Source organism: Bos grunniens, chromosome 7, assembly GCF_055505025.1.
Source record: "Bos grunniens cultivar Pamir isolate PY7600 chromosome 7, Bosgru_T2T1.0, whole genome shotgun sequence".
NCBI classification, from domain to species: Eukaryota; Metazoa; Chordata; class Mammalia; order Artiodactyla; family Bovidae; genus Bos; species Bos grunniens.
This window is the reverse complement of record NC_141171.1, coordinates 78,050,176-78,074,201: the sequence shown is the minus strand read 5'-3', so window position 1 is coordinate 78,074,201 and position 24,026 is coordinate 78,050,176. Positions and strand designations below refer to the sequence as shown.

Sequence of the window (24,026 nt, the reverse complement as noted above, 5' to 3'; positions counted from 1 at the left end):
AATTGACAATGAGGTGATTTCAATAATAAATGTATGTGAAGTTTCTCTCAACAAGAATAAAGATGCCATTGTAGAAAATAGAATTGTGAGGGAATGGGAAAGTGAATGCTATGTTGTTTCCTGTCTTACCAGTGTCACTGTAAGGTAATTTGATGATTAAGCTACTGTATGATATTGAGAAGTGAACAAAACATGGTCAAGTCTACTGTAGAAAGCATGCTCTGACCGACCCCAGGTATTCATAACCCTGTGAAATCATTTCTTCTTGAATGTGGGCCAGGCTACTTGACTTGCTTTCTAATCAGTAGAGTATGCAAAATGCGATGGGATATCCCTTCCAAGATTAACTCATAAAAGACAGTAACTTTCATTTTGCTCATTCTCTGTCTCTCCCACCCTCTGCTTTTCCCTCCCTCTTGCGTGCCTACCTGGATGAAGGCAAATATGATATGGAGAGGTAAACGAGTCAAGAAACTGAGGGCAGCCTCCAGTCAATAGTCAGTGAGAATCTCAGCTCTCTGTTCAAATTTCCTTAAGAAACTGAATCATGCAGACAGTCACATAAGTGACTTTGGAAGTAGACCCTTCCCCAGTTGAGCCTTGAAATGAGACCACAGATATTGCAGACATTTTGACTATAGCCTTTGAGAGATTCTGAATCAAAGGACCAGCTAAGCCCTAGCTGTATTCCACACCTACAGAAACTGTAAAATGATGTGCTATTGTTCCAAGCCAATGAGTTTGGGGGTAATATTACATAGCAATGGATAGCTAATGTACATCTCAATGCCATACATGGCTAGGAAATGTTAAGAAGACTTTTGCTATAGTTACATTAAGAATTTTTTTTTCTGGGATCAAATTTCTCTAACAAATGCTAAATGAAAGCGTGTGAGTTGCTCAGTCATGTCCAACTATTTGCAACTCCGTGGACTATAGTCGCAAAGGCTCCTCTGTACATGGAATTCTCCAGGCAAGAATACTAGAGTGGTTTGCCATTCCCTTCTCCAGGGGATCTTCCTGACCCAGAGATCAAACATAGGTCTCCTACATTACAGGGGGATTCTTTACTGTCTGAGTCACCGGGGAAGTCCAAATACTAAATATGTTTATATTAGGAACACTCATAGATGGACAGAGTAAACATCAAATTTTATTTTGATAATGAGTTTGAGATTTGGAAGCAATTTGATCAAAGTGAAACAGAGCAGGGCCCTATGGTCCTTTCCCCCCTTCCACCACCATGTCTTCCACCTGCCTTCAGTCTGTGCAAAAACTTTAGCCAAGAATAAGCTTAATCAGAGAAAGGAGAAAATGCAGAAGGAAAGCAGTTGAATAGAAAAAATAATAATAGTTCAATCATTAAACAAAGACAAGCACCTTTAGTTCCTCTTCCAGGACTATAGGCAATATTCTGAGACACATCCTTTGAGCTGACTTATAGACACTGAAACCCCCACCAAGTGGAAGAAGTTAACGACATGATGACCTGACTATAGTCATGACACAAGCTGCCACAATTCTGAGAACTGGCCTCAAAGAAATGGGAAGAAACCAATCCTGGGACTAAAGACTAACAGTAAAACAATCAAAATGCTGCTGATCAGACCACCACATGACCAATTTCACGATGACTGTCAGAGCTGACTGACTGTGCTGTTTCCGCTTGTAGCCCCCTCCCTCCACATATGAAAGTCCTTACCCAATGACTGTCAGTAGGGAAATTGGCCTTTGGACAAGTGTCTGCCCTCCCCCACTCTCTCCACCAGGTTGCCAACCTTCTAAATAAATCAAACTATCCTTTCCACCAGGCTTGCTTCTCACCTATTGTCTTCTGCTGCTGCTGCTGCTGCTGCTGCTAAGTCACTTCAGTCGTGTCCAACTCTGTGTGACCCCATAGACGGCAGCCCACCAGGCCCTGCCATCCCTGGGATTCTCCAGGCAAGAACACTGGAGTAGGTTGCCATTTCCTCCTCCAATGCATGAAAGTGAAAAGTGAAAGTGAAGTCGCTCAGTCGTGTCCAACTCTTAGCGACCCCATGGACTGCAGCCTACCAGGCTCCTCCATCCATGGGATTTTCCAGGCAAGAGTAACTGGAGTGGGTTATCATTGCCTTCTCTGATTGTCTTCTGAGTGGTAAATAAAGTCCACTTTCGGTAACAAAAGGAAGCAGGTACTAAGCTAGGATCAAGGAAATCAAGTCAAGTCTAAACCAGGGCCGAGAAGAAAGCCTGATGTGGGCTGATAATGGATGTGCAGGAGTGTGGTGTAGATGGATACAAAGTGAGTGACATGACTGGTTTCTGTGACTAGCCCTGGCAAGGAACCATGGGAGCTTGGTATTCCTGGCATAAATGGGAAAAGCAAAGAAGTCACAAGAACTCTCAGCAAGAGTCCCATAGGCCATCTAGGTGTTACAGTTTCTTGATTCTTACGCTTATTTCTTCATTTCCCAAAATCATGGAATACATCAGTTTTAGACATTGTTGGTTTTAACAAAAACCAACAGAGGCCTGCTTAAGCAAAACATTATTGGAAATGTGTGAAGAGGCTTGGAGGTTTTAAGAGAAAAGTTGAATATCTAGGCCTTGAGAAGAACAGTTTGGAGGAGATAATGCGAGAACTAATGGCTAGCTATCAATCATTTATGCCTTTGTCTTTGTATTCAGTATTGAAATTATCTGGAGAAGAAGTCTGATTGAACTAGCTTGATCTGTATGCTTGTCTCTGCCTTTCTTGCTGTGGTCAGTGAGGATGTGCCCACATTTGGTCTAGTGTGTCATGTCCACCTTTGGGACAGTGGTTCAGTCCTACATGGAATCACGGAATGAGACTGAAAAGCAGTGGCTACCTAAAGGGAAACAAGGGTGCTGTTAATAAAAAATAAAGGACACTGGGTTGCTGCACAAGTTAAAACAGCATGCATTCACGATAGAAGCCACTGTGCAATCAGTAGAGCTGTCTCAGAATCAAAGTAATGTAATTCCTTTAACTGGCATCACTTTTAACAGGCTTGATGCATGTACTGACTAGTGCCTTAAAGGCACCATCTGACACTTGAAATACATTTGATGTTAGGTACAGAAGAAATTGCCTTTCCAGGGAAGGTGTGATCCACAGCTGCAACTTCATATCCTCTTTAAGCCGCAAAGAAAAATTCAACTGGCCCTTCAGATGAGGCTGCCCCAGGGCGAGAACTGTAGCAATTCATCCCATCTGGCACTTCCTGATACATAAGACTAGAGATGTTCAATGATGTTATACTAGTTTACAAGGAACTGTAAGCAGTTGCTCACTTCTTAGCTGCTATTTCCATTTATAATTACTAAATTGATCACTACCCTATTTATGTATGATAGAACATGACATAATGCGATTAAATGACTTATCCAAATGCATGCAAGATGGCATAGTTGAAATCAGAATACAGATTTCTAAGATCCTGTCAAATGCTCATTTTACTACACGTGCTACCTTATTTTCAATGCCCCATCACTACCTGATGGCATGTAATCACATATTCAGTTGACAAGAAGCTGAAGGAATAACTACCATATTGGATTTCTGAAACAGAATCCAGAAAAGTCGTGTTAAACTGGAATGCTGAGCCAAGTCAAAAATTCAGTAAGGATAAATGTCAAGCCCTGTACAAAGGAATGTGGAGTAAGTACAGGTAGGTTGACATATAACTTAACAGCAAATATTTTAAAAGGCCTGAAATTTAGTGAAATATGATAAATACAGGAATGAAAATGTGACCCAATTACCAACAACACAAGTCCACTCTGGAAAGTATTGACATGTATGTGTTAAGGGTCCTTCCTTTACTAAGTTCCCCAAACTGGAGTCATAAAAGTATCTGTACAATTTATTTTTGGAAACTTGGTCCCTTCTAAATCCTTTTCTAAACTGATACAGACAAGAAAGGACTTCCCTGGTAGCTCAGTGGTAAAGAACCCACCTGCAATGCAGGAGACAAAGGTTCAGTCCTTGGGTAGGGAAGATTTCCTGGAGAAGGAAATGGCTACCCACTCCAGTATTTTTGCATGGGAAATCGTATGGACAGAGAAGCCTGGTGGACTAGAGGCCATGGGATTGCAAAGAGTCAGACATGACTTAGAAACTAAACAACAACAGAAATTTAAGAAAAGAAATTTAAACATTTGTTTTCATATTTTTTAGAGCTTAAAAGAAGCCTTAAACAACCCAGGTGTCACTTTTGTATGTCTCTAACATGGTTACCTCCTATAGAAATTTGTCTTCTCAAATTCCAGGAAGCTTTAAATTGTCCCCTAAGTTGTTGCAGAAATTTGGAAGATGCCCTGTCCTGGTCTGGAGCCATCTACTTTCTCCTGAAACAGTCTGATTCTGATCTAGGAGTGAGCTTCCAGGCATGTTGTTGAATAATATCAATCCATGTCTCTAGACTCTCAGCTCCAACTGCTTATGGGGGGAGAATACTTGCACTAACCTGTGTTGGGACAGGTGGCCGATCTCTTCTTAGATTTGGAATTGAAACTAACGACAATCGGTTGGTGTGAGAAAATCTTAAAGCAAACGTGTAAAAGTGATAGCCAGGAATATTTCACAAGCCAGTCTGCAGAGAGAGAAAAAGGAGAAACCAAACCAGGTCTGTAGAGGAAATAAGAAATAAGATGGATACTGAGAAAGAGAAAGAAAAAGAGAAAAGAATGAAAGACAAACTTTATGAATGTTTTAAAACTCTACAGATACTTCTTTTCTTTTTTTTTTTTTTTTTTTGAAGGTTGGCTACATTTCTAGGCTTCGTTTGCAAGAGACACCTCTGAATATTCATAGTCTTAATATTACAGAGTCATTGTTTGACTTAAGCAGAATACATACCAATAGTCCAAGATCTGAAGGAAGTCTATAGACCTTTCAAGCCCAAAGCACCAGCCAAAGTCCACAACCTATAAATCCCTCCCACTCTTTGATTTTATAGTTTCTTTCAACTTGTACCTAAAAAGGAAACACAAATTGTTGCAGTCAGTGTTACTTATCGGCAATGGCAATATCCATAGATTTAGACAAGATCTGAAATGATAACACACTAGGAACTACAGAAACCCCTCAATTACCAGCTTGGGAAAGAAATGACTAGGAAAGGTAAATGATCTGTCTGCAAAGAATGTAAGGAAACATTTAACTTAATGTTTCATGTAGGATGACTTTTTCTTAATGCAGGACCATTAAAATGAAATGGGTTCTTCTGAAAGGTAGTAAGTTCCCTGAAACTGGAAATATGCCAGCAATACCTAGATGTCCTCTTTGCAGTATCTGTAGGGGAAACTATCCAAGCATCAAATCAAATGAGTGGTTGTATTTGCTTATCTCTAAATTCTCTGCCAACTTCAAGATGCTATGATTCATCAATTTATCCCAAATGCCCATAAGATATACTGTAACTGTAAAATGTAATAAGAATCTCTATATGGCTAATAACATCTTGGTGAAATCACAATATATAGTACTAGGCAAAACCTTCTGATGGACAGGTATTATGAAAATATTCAAGGCGATAATATTTACCAATCATACGACCTGATCTCCAAACAAAGAAGAAATGACATTTCTCCTTTACAATGACATTTAAAGGTAGACTTTTGTTTAAGATCAACTGTGTAGAACAACGGCAATAAGTATAAGGTGGCTCAAATACACATTCAGTTTTGATGACATCATTTCTGAATTGTGTCTTCAGTTGAATCATCAAGCCTGAAGTACTGTGATCTCACGCTTCTAGAAAGCTTTACAATCGCATGTTTGCTATTGTCGTCAAGGTCACAAATTAAGCTCATTAGAAGCTTAAAGTTTTTAAAGTGCCTTGTTCCTCTTTTTCAAAAGTGTTTACTGGATAATCCAGACATCCTCACATGGGTTCTTCTATTTTTTTATAAATTTATAATGCAGTAACTGCTACTAGGGCACATTACAACAAAAAGATTAAGCCAGTTAAAGCACAATTACTAAATCTCGTTCAGCCGGATTCTCTGGTAGTCTTTAAGTACTCTTCTCTTTCAGACAATGGCGAGGGTGATGCGCAACGGGGTAACTGTGCTGTGCTTCCCACAACTCCTTCCCTCCAAACGTGTGCTGAGCACAAATGTGCTCAGTCACTCAGCTGTGTCTGACTCTTTGCGACTCCATGGACTACAGTCTGCCAGACTCCTCTGTCCGTGGAATTTTTCCATCAAGAATATTTGAGTGGGTTGCCATTCTTCCTCCAGGGAATCTTCCTGACCCAGGGATCAAACCAGCATCTTCTGCATTGGCAGATGGATTCTTTACCACTGAACCACCAGGGAAGCCCTTTCCCTCCCAAAACTCAGAGCCTATATGATATCAAGAATCTCTTCTCCTTCTTTATATTATTTAGGATTATCCATATGTACTAGGTTTAATGGTGTTACCCACAACATGCTTATGTCCTAATCCTTGGAAATGTGAATATTACCATATATAGTAAGTATTATCTTCTATGGCAAAAGATGCAGTGAAATTTAGGATTTTGAGAGGAGATGATTACCCTGGATTTTACAGGTGGGCCCTAAATGTTTTCATGAGTGTCATTCTAGGATAGAGGCAAGGGAGATAAGACAGACATACAGAAGAGGAATAGACAATTTGAGATGGAGGCAGAGCTGGAATGATGCGGTCTGAAGCCAATGATATTATTAGTAACCACCAGAAGCTGGAAGTGAGAAAAATTAGAATCTCCTTAGAGTCTTCGAAGGAAGGAGATCTTGTTGACCTCCTGGTTTCTGGCCGCTTGTTTATTAAATATTTACTTATTTTTGCATCTGTTGTTGAGTTAGGATGACAGACTCTCACTTCAATAATGTTATTTTTAAAGACATGTCCTGCATAGACAATCCATACAGAGAGATATAAAGAGGTTCTATAAACATATTAAAGTATATTAATCTCCATTCATGGTAAGGAACGTAGAATCAAAACTACTCTGCAGTACCATTTCTAAACTATCAGGCTGGCAAAAATTCAAAGGCTTGACAATTCCCACTGTGCTGGATAGCCTGTGGAGAAGCAGGCTTTGACAGTACTGGTGGGAATGTAAAATGGTATAACACTTATGGAGAGGAATTTGAAGATATTTTATCAAACTACATTATATTTGTCCCTCAATCCAATAGTCCTACCTCCAGGAATTCAACCTGAAGATATAAATAAAAAACATAAAAATGCAGTAATAATATACATATGAATAAAATGAATCATTGAAGCATTATTTGTAGTTGCAAAAACTGGAAACTTACCCAAGCATTTTTAGGAGAGTGTATAAATTTAGCGGACTGCTATGCTGCTATAAAAAAGAATGAGGGAGGACCTTATTAACAAAACATATTGTTAAGTGAAATGGCAAAGTGTAATACAACATCATAAACATTATAAAATGGGCTTCTCTTGTGGTTCAGTGGTAAACAATCTGCCTACCAATACGGAAGACATGGGTTCTGTCCCTGGATTTGGAAAATCCCCTGGAGAAGGACATGGCAACCCATTCTGATATTCTTACCTGTAAAATCTCATGGACAGAGGAGCCTGGCAGGCTACAGTCCATGGGGTTGCAAAAGAATCGGACACAACTTAGCAACTGAATAACTGTTAAGTGAAACTGCGGAGTGTAAAATAATGTACATGTAAGGCTACATATTGTATAAAAAAGAATAGAAAATAAGAAAATGCATTCACTTCCTTATCACTTCAAACAACACAAGAAGCATAAACCTGAAAAAATGAAGTTGTTTAACTACCCAGGGTGAGGTGGAGGAAAGGAAAAGAGAAAGAATGATACTTCTTTGAGTATACTGTTATGAGTAGTTCTGACATTTGAAGCATGTTAATATCCTACATATTTTAAAATATTAGTTAATATGAATGGGAAGAGAAAAAAAAAACTGCAAGCACACTGAAACAAATGAGCCTAATCATATGCCAAGTGAACATCACAATTACACTGGAAGGAGAAAAAAGAAAGAACCCATCTAACTACTTGTGAAGAGAGCATTTAGCTACAGACCCTTAGTCTTGGGCAGAGTAGGCTTTAGGATGGAATGGCAGAATGCAAATAAATCCTAAATACTTTTCAGTAGTTTTGTTTATAATCGAAAGGACAAAGAAGAGAAGAAAAGTGAAAGAAAAGAAAAGAAAAACAATAATTATACAACAAAGAAAGAAATGGGCAACGCCTTGAACAGATGTTAAACTTAACACCATTCATGAGGACAGATGGACATTGTGTGGCTCCAGATGAAGCGCAAGATCTGTCTACTCAGTAGCACAGCAGTGAGAATGCATAAGCACAGTCTAGTCAACAAGCAAATATCAAACCAACATGCAATGAGAAATATTCTATTTTTTAAAAAGGGGGAGGATTTTGTTTTCAAAAATGCAAAAGTCATTAAAGACAAAGAAAGGATATGTAAAAGATCCAGATTAGGGGACTAAAAAGATGTGACTAGTAAATGTAATATCAGATCCTAAATTCGATTTTGTACCCATAGAGGGAAAAAAAAAAATGCTATAAAGGAGGTTATTAGATCACTGACCAAATTAAAGGTGGATGGTAGTTTAGACAAAAGTATTGTATATATGTAAATTTATGAAGTTGTCAACAATAATGTGGCTATAAAAGAAAATGTCCCATTCTTTGGAAATCTTACACTGAAGAATTTATGAATTTATGAAGAATTTATAAAATCAATTTATGAATCAAGGCCATGATATATGAAATTTATCTATATCCATCTATATATACATATATATATAAACAGGGAATGAGAGAATATAAATGATTAAGCAAATGAAATAAAATATTAAGAATAGGCAAATTTAAATGAAAGGTTTACAGATATTTTTTGTACTATTTTGGTGATATTTTACAAGGTTAAAATCACCCCAAGCAAAAAGGAAATCTAAAATATATCCAAAACCAGAAAAGTTTTGAATCTTCAAATTGCTCAATGCCAACATAAAAAGTTATTTCTACTTAACATATTTTATAATCATGATACATCTATCCACTATCCTGCCCTGTCCCCGAAATGTACACACAAACATCTCAAGCCTCACAGAGCTTAAAACGTAATTGAGATATTGAAAAATGTCACTTAAGAGTAAAATAAACAACTCAGGTCTCACATATCAATAAATGCTAAGTGAAAGGTACATGTAACAGCTACTTTGGACATTTATTCCTTATCTAATTGAAATTCTACTTTTTATAATTTCTGCTCTTTCTTTTTTACCCAGTGAGTTGCTGAAAAAAATGGTTTTACTTTTTGCTACATAACCTTACATTTACTTGAAAACCTGTTGAAATATTCTGTATCTTTCATTCTTCAGCTTGAGGAATTCAACTTCCTCAAATTTGTTGATCTTGCTCATATTCATTTCCTTCTTCAAGTTCATTGCATGCTGATCAGCTGCCAATTATGCAAGCCTGAAGCTAACAAAAGATGCTTTACCGTCAGTCTTCTGGGTCTAAGTATCACAACTTCTGTTGCTTGCTTCAAATCATAAATTTGGGGTTTGGTTGACTAGATTTTTCACCTATTATTGGATCTTTTCCCCAATGTTAAAAAGAAGCTGTGTTTTTTATTTTTTGTTTTTTTCCACCAGTAGAGCAGAAAACTCTGATACACGCTGACAAAATTTCATTTACCCACAGATTTTCACATCACATAGATTATTGCTATATTAATCACTACTATACTTTTAAGTATGTCGAAAATTTTCTGTCAAGTTAAAATTTTACTCCAAAAGTATTTGAGCATAAAATTTGATTACATTAATTTCCTCCATTCATAAAATGGAATATTTTTTAAAAGTAGATTTTGCTGTTTGCAAACTGTGGTTTGTTTTTTGTTAATTAGGATAGTGGAAAAATAATAATACCTTTAAAGATAGCTTGTGTAAGAAGTCTATCTGACATTAGAACAGAAATGATGACCTTTTTAAATTACTGCATAAGCACTATGAGTAAGCCAAAGGAAGTTTAAATTCTATCCATTTAAGCCATGTCAAGGTTGGGGACTTGAAGTTCAAATATCCCTACAACAGCTTGACAATAGTTCAAATGTCTGTCAGCAAAATATGTAAACCATTTTAATATACTGAATATTGCATGAGTTTACAAGAACCTTCTTTATATTTATATTTCTACTTGTGTAACTTTCAGAATCTTATAGCCTTTTTCAATCCTTATGAATTCTTCATTCCTTCCTCTCTCCCTCCTTCTTTTCCTCTCTTCCTTCTTTCTGATTTTCCTTCCTTCTTTCCTGATGGGGGAAGCAAATGAATCATAATTTTTCACTGACATTTCACTATGTCTCAAATAAGTGTGGAAGTCTGAGATTCCAGTTTATTTCTGCAATTGTTTACTAGTCATGATTCATTCCTCCTTTTAAATATATCATCACCTTTCTTTATTGTCTTTCTTTTAGTCATAAACATGGACAAGAAAGTGTACTTTTTTAGTCATTCATCCATTATTTTTTAATTTATGTGTGTAATTTATTTATTAATTCACTTACTCATTTCATCATGTTCCAGACACAATCAAAAGTTGACATAAAATCATAAAAAGAATTGTGTTTGTTTTTTAAGTTCCCTACCTGAGTCTCCCAATTAGAGGCAGCATCTGTTTTTTGATTTCAGGTTTGTAGCCAGCCAGGATGATCTATTTAAAGTGTACAAAGGGATGAACTTGAAAAAACAATTAAATATGTTCATTGCTAATGAATAATTTTCATGCTAGGTTAGCCCATAAGAAAGTAAAGAGATTTACACCATGGGCTGATCTTAGGAACCATCTAGTTCCCTAATTCATGTCGTGCATGCATGCTCAGTCATGTCCTACTCTTTGTGACCCCATGGACTTTAGCCTGCCAGGCTTCTCTGTCCATGGGATTTTTCCAGGCAAATATACTGGAGGAAATTACCATTTCCTTCCCCAGGGGGTCTTCCAGACCTGGGGATCAAGCCTGCGTCTCTTGTGTCTCCTGCATTGGTAGGCAGATTCTTTACTATTGAGCCACTGGGGAAGCCCAGTTCACACTCACCCACTGGCTAAAAATGGATTCAAATGAATTCATCAGTATTCAGACTACCAGCCACATAGGAGAGATTTTCACTGTCAAGCCTAATGAGTTATTACTAATGGCAGGTAGTTTCCTGCAACAGCTGATGACATTTGTCTGGAATAAGAAAAGTATAAATGAGTTCCATGACAACTTATTCTGGCAGTAGGAAAAGAAGGAGAATGCAGAAAGGATACACCACTTGAAGGTGTAGGTTTAAAGGTTCGAGAAGACACACTTTCTATCACACACTTGCCTTGGGTCATTTGGTACAGAAAGAAGAATTTTCTGTAGATATTCAGTTAAAGATGGAGAGGATCATGCTTCTCAGTTTAAAAAAAAAAAAGAAAGAAAGAAACCTTTCCAGGAATCTTCTAGAACATCCAGTAGGTATTGTCTCACTAGAGATGTCATAGCCCCATTTTACAACTGAGGTTTTGGTTTATGTCCTTTAAAATTTTTACTTAAAGAACAGAGATCATCACCCTTTAAAGACTTGAAGACCATCAGCATACTTGAGCAAGTTGTGTCTCTTGGGACCTCTTATTTTGATTTCTTCAATAGAGGGCAATGTCCTTAAAACTGTTTCTTATTCATCTTTGCTTCCTAAGGACTCAAGTAATTGATCAGTTTGATTGATACTAACTGTATCAGTCATTGGGACTCATTCTATTGTCAATCACTCTCCTACTTTTTAAATCTGAATTTTGCAATTCAGAGTTCATGATCTGAGGCACAGTCAGCACTCAGTCTTGTTTTTGCTGACTATATAGAGCTTCTCCGTCTTCAGCTGCAAATAATATAATCAATCTGACTTCAGTATTGACCATCTGGTGATGTCCATGTGTAAAGTTATCTCTTATGTTGTTGGAAGAGGGTGTTTGCTATGACCAGTGCGTTCTCTTGGCAAAACTCTGTTAGCCTTTGCTCTGCTTCATTTTGTACTCAAGGACAACCGGGTAACTCTTAACTTCCTACTTTTACATTCTAGTCCCCTATGATGAAAAGGACATCTTTTTTTTTTTTTTTTTTTTTTGGTGTTAGTTCTAGAAGGTCTTGTAGGTCTTCATAGAACTGTTCCACTTCAGCTTCTTTGGCATTAGTGGTTGGGGCATAGACTTGGATTACTGTGGTACTGAATGGCTTGCCTTGGAAACGAATAGAGATCATTCTGTTGCTTTTGAGATTGCACCCAAATACTGCATTTGGACTCTTTTGTTGACTATGAGGGCTACTCCATTTCTTCTAAGGGATTCTTGCCCACAGTAGTAGATATAATGGTCATCCGAATTAAATTCACCCACTCCCGTCCATTTTAGTTCACTGATTTCTAAAATGTTAATATTCATTCTTGCCATCTCCTGTTTGACCACTTCCAATTTACCTTGATTCAGGGATAAGACATTCCAAGTTCCTATGCAATATTGTTCTTTACAGCATCAGACTTTACTTTCACCACCAGATACATCCACAGCTGGGTGTTGTTATTGCTTTGGCTCAGCCTCTTCATTTGGAAGGACTGATGTTGTAGCTGAAACTCCAATACTTTGGCCATCTGATGTGAAGAGCTGACTCATTTGAAAGGACCTTGATGCTGGGAAAGATTGAGGGCAGGAGGTGAAGGTGATGACAGAGGATGAGATGGTTGGATGGCATCACCAACTCGATGGACATGGGCTTGTGTGGACTCCGGGATTGTTGATGGACAGGGAGGCCTGGTGTACTGTGGTTCATGGGGTTGCAAAGAGTCGGACACAACTGAGTGAGTGAACTCAACTCAACTTCATTCCCTCTGGAGCTATTTCTCTGCTCTTCTCCAGTAGCATACGGGGAACCTACCGACCTGGGGAGTTTGCTTTCAGTGTCATATCTTTTTTTTTTTTTCCTATTGTTCATGAGGTTCTCAAGGAAAGACTGCTGAAGTGGTTTGCCATTCTCTTCTCCAGTGGACCACGTTTTATCAGTACTCTCTGCCATGACCCACCTGTCTTGAGTGGCCCTACATGGCATGGCTCATAGTTTTAGTTAGACAAGATTGTAATCCATGTGATCAGTTTGGTTAGTATTCTGTGATTGTGGTTTTCATTCTGTCTGCCCTCTGATGGATGAAGATAAGAGGCTTGAGGAAGCTTCCTGATGGGAGGGACTGGCTGTGGGGAAAACTGGGTCTTGCTCTAGTGGGCAAGGCCATGCTCAGTAAATCTTTAATCCAATTTTCTGCTGATGGGTGGGGTTGTGTTCCCTCCTTATATTTTGGCCAATTCAATTTTATAGTAGTACATCCATTTTAACATGAGGCCAGTAAAAAAATATGTGACTATATTTTTCCTCAATTTCCTCTATATTTTGCCTTCTTATGAAACTATGATAATGAGAGCATAAATAGAGAGGAGGGTTAACAAAGGAGAAAGAAGTTGAAGAAGGGAAGAAAGAGGGATTTAAAGGCATTCTATGTCTATAAGGCTATCTTTTTCTGTATACACATATTGCAACATTTGCACACATATCTAATCAAAACAGGCAGAACTTATGAAAAAAACTTAACAGATTTATACTAATAACTCATCAATATTCAAAAGCTTAAATTCTTTTTTAATTAAGTAAGCTAACTAAAATGAAAATGCCAAAGTGGAGAAAAACACTCATAAAACACTTAAAGAAAATGATAATATTAAGCCTTTACTCTGAAAATAGTAGATATATCAACAGAAACTTGGGTAAAATGATTCATAAACAAAATATAAATGACTTGTAAGATATAAAAATAAGTAAGTCACAAGAAAAATAAATGAATGTAAACAACAAAACAGAATTAAAATCCACTGGAACAGTGTGATTTGAATCAATCTTTCTGGTGTATGTCAGTCTTGATCACAAATTATAGAAATGTGACTTAGACTTTGACATTTCACCTATAAAAATGATCTATAGGGTAAAAGAGAAGATACATACATAATAGCAAAACAGACATAACTTGAAAGTACTCTCAAATATGTGATTTGAAAAATTAAATACCAAATATTGTATAGTCATAAGCAAATTCTGCTTTCATAAAACAAATATGATGACAAAAGCAATTGTAGTTTATTTTATAAATATAAAGATAGGCTTTAGAATATGCAATCTGTAATCTTTAAAAATGCAAACTAATGTTTTACACCCACACACACAGTGTGAACACATTTACAGGAGTATAAACATATGTATTTGTGTGAGCAAATCAAAAAGCTAGAGGTATTTTACCAATATTAACATTGATAGACTTGTGAATGGTGTTTCATCATAAGTTTTACAGTATTTTCATCACTGATATCTATTATTTTTTATCAGGAAACAAATTTATTTAAGAAAGAGGAGATTGCTGTAATTTCTAATTTTCGTCTTTGTTTAATTTTGTTGTTTGCGTATGTTTTGCTTAGTCATTCAGTCATGTCCAACTCTTTGCAACCCCATGGGTTGTAATCCACAAGGCTCCTCTGTCCATGGAACTCTCCAGGCAAGAATACTGGAGTGAATTGCAATGCTGTCCTCCAGGGCATCTTTCCAACCCAGGATCAACGCCAGGTCTCCCACATTGCAGGCAGATTCTTTACCAACTGGGCCACCAGGGAAGCCCTAATAATTTTCACTATATTATGGTATTAAAAAATAGTTTTTTATTTTATTAAAAATTTCATATTCTTTAATATATAACTATTTGGGGATATAAGGGTGGGATTTTATAAAGAACAAAGTTGAATTATTTTACTCAGTTTTTTTTAAACCAGTTCACACAGTAACTGGCTACTCACATCACTATCTGAATTCATTGTAAGAAACTAACTTTGGAAAAGTGCTTTATGAAAGTACAATTCATGCCATTTAAAAAATCACTTAACCCATTTAATGTTAGATAATGATTACATATAAGATAAAAGCTTAAAAGAGAACTTAGGGGAGATACCATGCCTTAACATTTTTGTCTCCTGAGACCTTAATATGCTAGAAAGGGAAAAAGAAAATCATAAAGAAGTTTTTGGATCTCAATTTTATTTAAAGTCGCCGAGATGGCATCTCCAGACTGCTCTTACAAAATAATTACCTTCACCAAATGGCAATTAGGGGAGATTGCATAACTCTTACCAGGCTGTTGTCACATGGGAAAATCACTTAGCTTCTACAACTTGCTGTGAAAACATCATTGGTTGTGAAAAAAGAAAAAAGGCAGAGCTGATGCTGAGGAAATGCAAGGACATCTCCTCTTACAGGCAGACATGTGGACTCTTCTACAAGGACAGCTCACAACAGCACTTTCCTCCATTGTAATACCTCTGGTCACTCCGGGATCTGAGGTGCTTTGGAGTATTGAAGGTTACAGAGAGATGATATGGGGAAGACTGTTTTAAAATTAGAGTAGGTATTTATTTCAAAGACAATTTTCAGGAAATACCTGGCTTGTTTAGGTGCCTTGGGTTCTGGTCTGGAACTACTTTTTGCTTCTCAAATGCTGTTAGGAGCAAGTCCTCACATGTCACAGGACACTCTTCCTGTTGACAATTTTGACCTTTATTAATTCAGGTCTGCTCAGTCTCTACCACCGATCCGTCAATTCTGACACCTTGTCACACTCTGATTTTGCAGAGAGAATGCTGAAAGAGTTCACAGGCCGCCACGCTGGTTGACTTCATACCAGAGAGAAAATAATAGCAATAATAATAACAAATCCTGGACCAACATCATTTGCTTTCTATGCCTAAACGCAGGCCCAATAGAAGTTGCACTGAGGATTACTTATAGGTTCCCAAGAGTTCTCAAGATTAATACCAGACATTCTACAGGGATGGTTATACTATTCATATGCTGATATAAATTGGTTTTCATGAGTAAATTTCCTGCTTTGCCCTTTTCTGCTGAAATATGTCCCTTGTTGCAGGAGACTGCAATAAAGCAATGCTGTGTGTTTTTTAATCTGTGGAAAGTTGAAAAGGTTACATGCTGTGTGTGAGTTCTCTATTCTCAAAATATACATACTCATTCCATGAAACAAACAAACAAACAAAAAAATCAGCATAATTTAACAGATCCCTGTGTCTTTGTTATCCCTACACTATCGTTTTCTGGCAAAGAAGGTGTAAAAGTAACTTTGCAGAGAAACAGCAGTTTGTTTTTGTAAATTTCAATTGGCAATCATGACCTTAAGTCTTTTCTGTGCAAGGAAACTAAATATGAGAGTTATGTACCCTGAGATTAACTTATTACATTATAGCAATGACACTCAGTGATGTTTAACCAATAAAGTAAACCGTAGTTTGCTGACACGTATTTAAAACTCAGGTATTTCTGTTTTACTAGTATTTCTTCAGATTAGCGGAGAAGGCAATGGCACCCCACTCCAGTACTCTTACCTGGAAAATCCCATGGATGGAAGAGCCTGGAGGGCTGCAGTCCATGGGGTCGCTAAGAGCCGGACACGACTGAGCGACTTCACTTTCACTTTTTCACTTTCATGCATTGGAGAAGGAAATGGCAACCCACTCCAGTGTTCTTGCCTGGAGAATCCCAGGGACAGGGGAGCCTGGTGGGCTGACGTCTATGGGGTCTCACAGAGTCAGACACGACTGAAGTGACTTAGCAGCAGCAGCAGCTTCAGATTAGCCACAATGTGACTATTATTGAATGAACATCCCTCATCAACTATGCTATCATTATGTAAGTGGTATTAGTTATTTTACAATATTGTTAATGTTTAATTTGAATCAATCACTGATTTTAGTCACTTTCCTTAAAAGTAGCCAGCATAAGGAAAATGGAGGCTGTGGAACACACAAACTTTCTCTGTATAGGGCTAACTGGGTTTTAGAGAGATTATATCATCAAAGTTGGAAATAGAAGTTTAAAGAAATTGGACATTGAGGAAATGCCATCATTCAACATGCCATTCAACAGATGTAAGTATCAGAGAAGCTATATAAGTTGTACAAGTTGCACAGCACATGAGAAGTGCAGTCTGTAGCCTCATTCCTCTCCTTCCATGCTGCTTATCTTAACAGTCACCTTGTTAGTTACATATGCAAACAACGTAAAAAGAAAGAGCCCCAAACCTCAGGCATTTTGAGTTCATTAACACTCCAACAGTCACTGAGTTATCCCTTGCTTTACAGAAGGAAAAAAAAAAAAAACAAGAATTTTACTTAAATATGATAGAAGTTCATCTTTGAAATAGCAATAAGTCTTCAAACTTTAAAACTGAGGGATGGAGATATGAAATGGCCACCATCATATTTTTACTACTTCTTTTCCCTTCAAATCCACATATGGGTGAAAGAACAGTAGACCAAAGGGCAGGTCAGTGGATTATCACAGTAAAAGCTATGACGAGGAAGGATGTACCATGTGCTAGGAGAACTTCATATTCCTCTATCACTGATTCTTGCTTCCTAATTCAGGTAGAAATTCTTCAGAGAGCATGCCACAGCAAAACAGACCTAACCTGTAAACTCTAGTTCAGAGACAAACATGTTTTTTAGTAAGCTGTAATCTGCCGTAAAATAATGTAGATGTGTGCTGCTTAATCACTCAGTCATGTCCAACTCTTTGCGACCCCACAGACTGTAGCCCACCAGGCTTCTCTGTCCATGGGATTCTCTAGGCAAGAATACTGGAGTAGGTTGCCGTGCCCTCTTCCAGGGGATCTTATGGACCCAGGGATAAAAGCCAGGTCTCCCTCATTGCAGGCAGATTCTTTAACATCAGAGCCACCAGGGAAGCCCAAAATAATGTAGATAATAATTTAGATAATGTAAATAAATTATAAGTTATTTTAAGAAGTAGGGATTCAGATTTTTTCATTGAATTTCACACAGAATGTTAAAAATGAAAGTACTGAAGTGTAATTTGGGGGTAATGTATGCAAAAATAGATGACCTGAGAATGCACATGTTAGGTTACAGAGAAACAAACATACAATTTTAAATATCCTTTATTAAATAACAATTACATATCTGGCACATATTCTCTCTTTTGAAAGATACTCAACTTTCCTTTCAAGGGAATATATTGCTCTAGAGCTTCCAACATAAATATACACATCTATTTATGGATATTTATGATGCTTTTGAACTGTGGTGTTGGAGAAGACTCTTGAGTGTCCCTTGGACTGCAAGGAGATCCAACCAGTCCATTCTAAAGGAGATCAGCCCTGGGTGTTCTTGGAAGGAATGATGCTAAAGCTGAAACTCCAGTTCTTTGGCCACCTCATGCGAAAAGTTGACTCATTGGAAAAGACTCTGATGCTGGGAGGGATTGGGGGCAGGAGGAAAAGGGGACGACAGAAGATGAGATGGCTGGATGGCATCACCGACTCGATGGACATGAGTTTGAGTGAACTCCGGGAGATGGTGATGGACAGGGAGGCCTGGCATGCTGCGATTCATGGGGTCGCAAAGAGTCGGACACAACTGGACAACTGAACTGAACTGAACTGACTGATATTTACTTATATATTATATTTAAATATACTTTTTTCAGATTAGGATTATTATAAAAATACATAGAAAAAATGCAAAGAAGTACATATTTTCAAATATTCCTAAACTATTAACACACAAATATAATATTTGGACTGTTAATCCCAAACCAGAAGACACAGAAGTCTTAGGTGAAAGACCCCTGGAGAAAGAAATGGCAACCCACGCTAGTATTCTTGCCTGAAAAATCCTATGGACAGAGGAAACTGGTGGGCTATGGTACATAGTCTCGCAAAGTTAGACATGACTGAGCACACTCACACAAATCCCCAACCAGTATTATCTTTTCACTGAAGCAATGTTCTAAATATGCAAATTTGACCACTTATTTCTTATTAAGATATTTAAAGCAATCAATTATTTGCTGTATTATTTGTTTTGCAAAATTTAACCTATTTGAAAGGGAAAGTGTTAGTCTCTCAGTTGTGTCTGACTCTTGTGTGACCCCATGGACTATAGCCTGCCAGGCTCCTCTGTCCATAAGGATTGTCCAGGCAAGAATACTGGAGTGGGTTGCCATGCCCTTCTCCAGGGGATCTTCCCAATCTGGGGATTGAACCCAGGTCTCCTGCATTGCAGGCAGATTCTTGACCATCAGAACCACCAGGGCAGACCTCAACCTATTTGATCACAAACAAACAAACTTCTTTCATGATTTTACTGGATTGGTCAAATATGTCTTTATGTGTATGAAAATGGAAAAGTCACTTGCAGTAGATACATTGATCCATTTCTTCTAGCACAGGTACTACTAGAAAACTTAGTTTACCAGATGTGTGTTAGTGTTGGAAGGAATGTCTACTACTTCCAACAACATTAGGATTTTATCTATTGCTTTTTACCAAAGATTTTATAATTATAGTTGATCTTTAATGTAAAAATAAAGCACAACAGTATGTGATATGTCAGTATGATCATAATCATACCTGCAGACTTCGTGTAAATGTATCCATTTTCTGGAAGCTCTCTTCAAATTAAGGACTGCAGTGTAAGTTTGTTGTATGGATCACTTAAAACAGCTTGCCCCACATGTGTTCCAAAGAAGCTGACTTGCTAATCTGCTACAAATAGCCCTCAGAATTCACCTAACTTTGAGAAATATTCCCATTGTAGACTCCTAATGCACCCTCATATGTTAAAGATGCTTCGATGTTGAGATTATCATACTTAAAGATAATTTCTCCTTTTTTCATCTTACCACATGCCAGGGTTCAGTATTAGGAAACACATCAATAGGGCCCTGGAGAAATCTAGGAAGGAGGTCATCAAATAAGTATAAAGAAAGGTCATAACACTCTTCAACTCATGTAATTCCTTAAACCTCTGCAACCTCCCAGTAATTTCTCACCACTGGGGTAAAATAACAAAAATTTTTTTTAAAGCAAGAAATAAATCCAGCCCAATATGTGTTATTTCTTTTATCACAATTATTCAACATTGTTTAATTATTGTATGTAGTAGGATAGGAAGCAGGAATTTGCTTTAAGTAATTAATGAAACTGTCCATATATCATCAAGGTCATCATTCCTGCCTTTATATTCTGTACTCTGCCTTTCCCCATGCAGCGGAACATGGCATTAATAATAATGTCTAATTAATGGATACCTATCTATTTCACTGAAGAAAGTTGTATGGCACATTTCCAGAGTCATAGGAGTGCTCTTTTAGAGCGCTGAAAGCTAATCTCGATTTTTCAATGCCAATGTCAAAGATGTTTGCCACCGTACCATATTGTGCTCAGTTGAAATTTCACATACAAAACTTCTCACCAAATCAGAAATAAGGAGAAATTATTTGCAACATACATGCAAATAAACAGAAGAGGATTCCTTTGTCTCTGACTTCTGTGAAGTCATTAAAAATATTTTATTCTACACTAAATAAATGTTACTGTCAAAGTTTTCATTTGATTTTTTCACAGGTCTTCAACGTGGAATAATCAGGTGTAAATATTAATATGACTACTTGGGAAAGATGGGAAAAATAATGAAGTCATATGGAGGCAATTGACATTGCTTAGGACATGAAGAAATTTACAAAATGAGGTCTGCAGCCACTGTATCACAAAGCTTTCTCTTGGGAAAAGCCTATGCTTCTGATAAAAGTATGGGCTTTCTTTTCTTTAGACATAAAATATATAAATGTCATAGAATTTGTTTAACAAGAAGAACTATTAGTAATCATCTATTGAAAAACAAATGGAAAAAATAAATCCTTTTTCTGGATTGAATGTATATGTCCCCCCTACCCTGAAATTCATATGTTGAAATCCTAACTCTCAGTGTAATGGTAACAGGAAGTAGGGCCTTTGGAGGTGATTAGGTCATGAGGGTGTGGTCTTCATGAATGGGATAAGTGCCCTAATAAAAGATGACAGAGAGCTGCCTTACCCCTTCTACCATGTAAAGACACAGTGAGAAAATGGCAATTTATGCACCAAGAGGAGGGATCTTGCCAGAGACTGTATCTTTAGCTCCCAGATCTTACATTTCTCAGCCTCCAGAACTGTCAGAAATAAATGCTTGTTGTTTAAGCTACTCAGCCTATGTTTTGTTTGTTTGTTTGTTTGTTATAGCAACTTGGAAGAACTAAGAAACTGGTACAAACTGCTATATTTTGTAAAGACAATATCAAGACAACTTGTTTTGAACTGAAAAAGTAATGTATTTAGAAATAAAGTATACGGATATTAGAATTATTTTAACCACAAGAGCCATTAGCAATCATCTATTTAAAAACAAATAGAAAAAGTCTTCAAATGCATATGAATAACCTGGACCCCTATGATATTATAGGATTGGCTAAAAGGCACACAGCTGGTAAATTGCAGATTTACACAAACCACCAGATTTTCTGATTCCCTATACATAACTATCCCACTATCCATAAAATTTAACTGATTCTGGAAAGCTAAGTGTCACTATATAAAATATGAGTTACAATTTAAAAGAATGCATTCTACTTAAACACTACAACTAAAAGTAAAGAAGAAAATATAGTATCAGTTCAGTTCAGTTCAGTCGCTCAGTCGTGTCTGACTCTTTGCGACCCCATGAATCGCAGCACGCCAGGCCTCCCTGTCCATCACCAACTTCGGAGTTCACTCAAACTCACGTCCATCGAGTCGGTGATGCCATCCAGCCATCTCATCCTCTGTTGTCCCCTTTTCCTCCTGCCTCCAATGTAAACTATACAGATTTTATAGAGGGAAGAATAAGATGACCCAAGTTATGGTTCTCAAATTTATTAGCCTATGCTTGAGTCTCAGTTTTCTTTTCTATATATATTACAGTGATGATAAATCATGTAGCAGAGTGGTTCATGAGGATTAAAAAAAAAGAAAACTGATATAACGCAATTTTGGTATGCTCTAAATACAAAAAGTTATAGGAAGCACAATTATCTCCACTGGACTAATGGGGGTGGGGGGGATGTTAAGCTGATAAAGTATCTGACCAAGTGATCAGTTCCCAGTGCATTTACCAAACACTGCATAAGGAGAACTATTCTGACTACACCTTCAAAACAAAGAAATTCCTGATTTGCCTCTTTTTGCCGCTTTCATAATTATGAAGTGTAGACCATGAGGGAAAAAGCTTCCAGTTAAATGTAAGTTTTCTGGTTGACTAGATTTCACGCAGCTGAGAGCAAGGAATTACTAAACTGATGTGGTCAGTGCTACAAACCAAGGCTAGTGGAGTGTCCTGCTGGCTCCTGCCTCTAGAATTTTTTAAACCGCAATAGATATAAACTCGAGGGTGGGGAAAGGGAAAGTGACACTTAAAAGCAGCCAAGTGGTTTCTAACTCTCAAGTGTCAGAAACTTCAATGCCTTATTTCTTTAGGCAGAATGCTCCTTTGTTCTGTGAAAACTATCTAACTGAGCCTTTTAGTTATGCAAATGTAAAGCAAATACTCTCCTCTGAAATGGAGATAGAAATCTAAAGATCAAAAACTGCTTCTTGGGTAAGGATACAAAAAGTTGTCTACTTGGGTTGTCTTAGAAAATGCCTTACTAAGAAATTTGCCTGGCTCTTTGACTGAGCCTCAGTGATTGGGACTGAAAGGTGAAAACTCTTTTTATAAGATAATGTATCATATTTTGGGTCCAGGAAATGAAGTGTCCCTCAGAGTAGTTATTTCCGATTTCTATCCAGAAGCTATCCTCATTCTTGTATTCTATTCTACTGCTATTATTTTGTCATTGTATTTTCTGAGTTATTTTTGTAACTTTAAGAACTGTGTTCTTCATTTCTAAATCACTTTTGTTCTTTTTCAGCTCTTTCTGCTCCTTTTTATAGTCTCTTTTTGGTTCCTCATTTTGTGATTTGATGATATATTTTATATATTTATATATCTTATGAAATATGTGAGCATTTTATACTCTGTATCCTATAATTGTGAGATATGAAGTACTTGGGGTTCTAATTTTTTTTTTCTCTGCTAACTTTCATGACACTCATTTTTTTCTGTCACATGTGGGGATACATGAATAGAAGCTCATATTTGTTCTCATCTGTGAGATATATGAGTGCTTAAATTCATGATGCTTTTCTTCAGATGTAGGTTGTTTGTTTCATGAACCAAGGATGCCTTGGATCCGCTTGAGTTCTATTCTTGCTTCATCCTGAAATTTATGACAGACAGACTAAAGGTTCATAGCCACCCAAGACAGTCAATCAATGTGTTCACTATTCACAGACTGTTTCCATTCACTGTTAATTTCTGTTCCTCTTTCCTTTGTCCTTTTGAGAGAGTCAGTTCCTAGGCAGGTTGATAAGAATTCTGGGGTTCCCAAGGAGGAGAGATGGGTCTGGGCTCTCAAAGAGGAGATAGGGGTCTGGAATTCTCAAGGAGGAGGAAAGGACAAACATCTTTTTTCCCTCTACATTCCTTAGTCTTAGTCACATAAAATGTTTTTCTTTAAGCCTGGTGCTGATGTTTACACAACAAAACAACTCAACTTAAATTCTGTACTAAGGATTATATAACAACAATGTTTCAACAGTACTTGAACCCTGAACTTTCAGATGTTTAAGCTGGATTTAGAAAAGGCAGAGGAACCAGAGATCAAATTGCCAACATCCGTTGGGTCATCGAAATGGCAAGAGAGTTCCAGAAACACATTTACTTCTGCTTTATTGACTATATCAAAGCCTTTGACTGTGTGGATCACAACAAACTGTGGAAAATTCTTCAAGAGATGAGAATACCAGACCACCTGACCTGCCTCCTGAGAAATCTATATGCAGGTCAAGAAGCAACACTTAGAACTGGACAGGGAACAACAGACTGGTTCCAGATCGGGAAAGGTGTGTGTCAAGGCTGTATGTTGTCACCCTGCTTATTTAAATTATATGCAGAGTACATCATGAGAAATGGTAGACTGGATGAAGCACA

At 37.3% G+C, this 24,026-nt stretch overlaps 1 long non-coding RNA gene across 5 annotated transcripts in view; it reads right to left on the bottom strand.

Moving 5' to 3' along the window:
* LOC147369852 (uncharacterized) overlaps nt 1-24,026 on the bottom strand; it is a 1,128,106-nt gene that overhangs the window by 326,483 nt on the left and 777,597 nt on the right. For 2 of the 5 annotated variants that reach the window (XR_015167967.1, XR_015167969.1), the window contains exon 6: nt 4,865-4,981. The exons of the other annotated variants lie outside the window; for them this stretch is intronic. This is a non-coding gene — a long non-coding RNA (uncharacterized LOC147369852). The remainder of the gene's footprint in view (nt 1-4,864; nt 4,982-24,026) is intronic. 5 annotated transcript variants of the gene reach the window in all.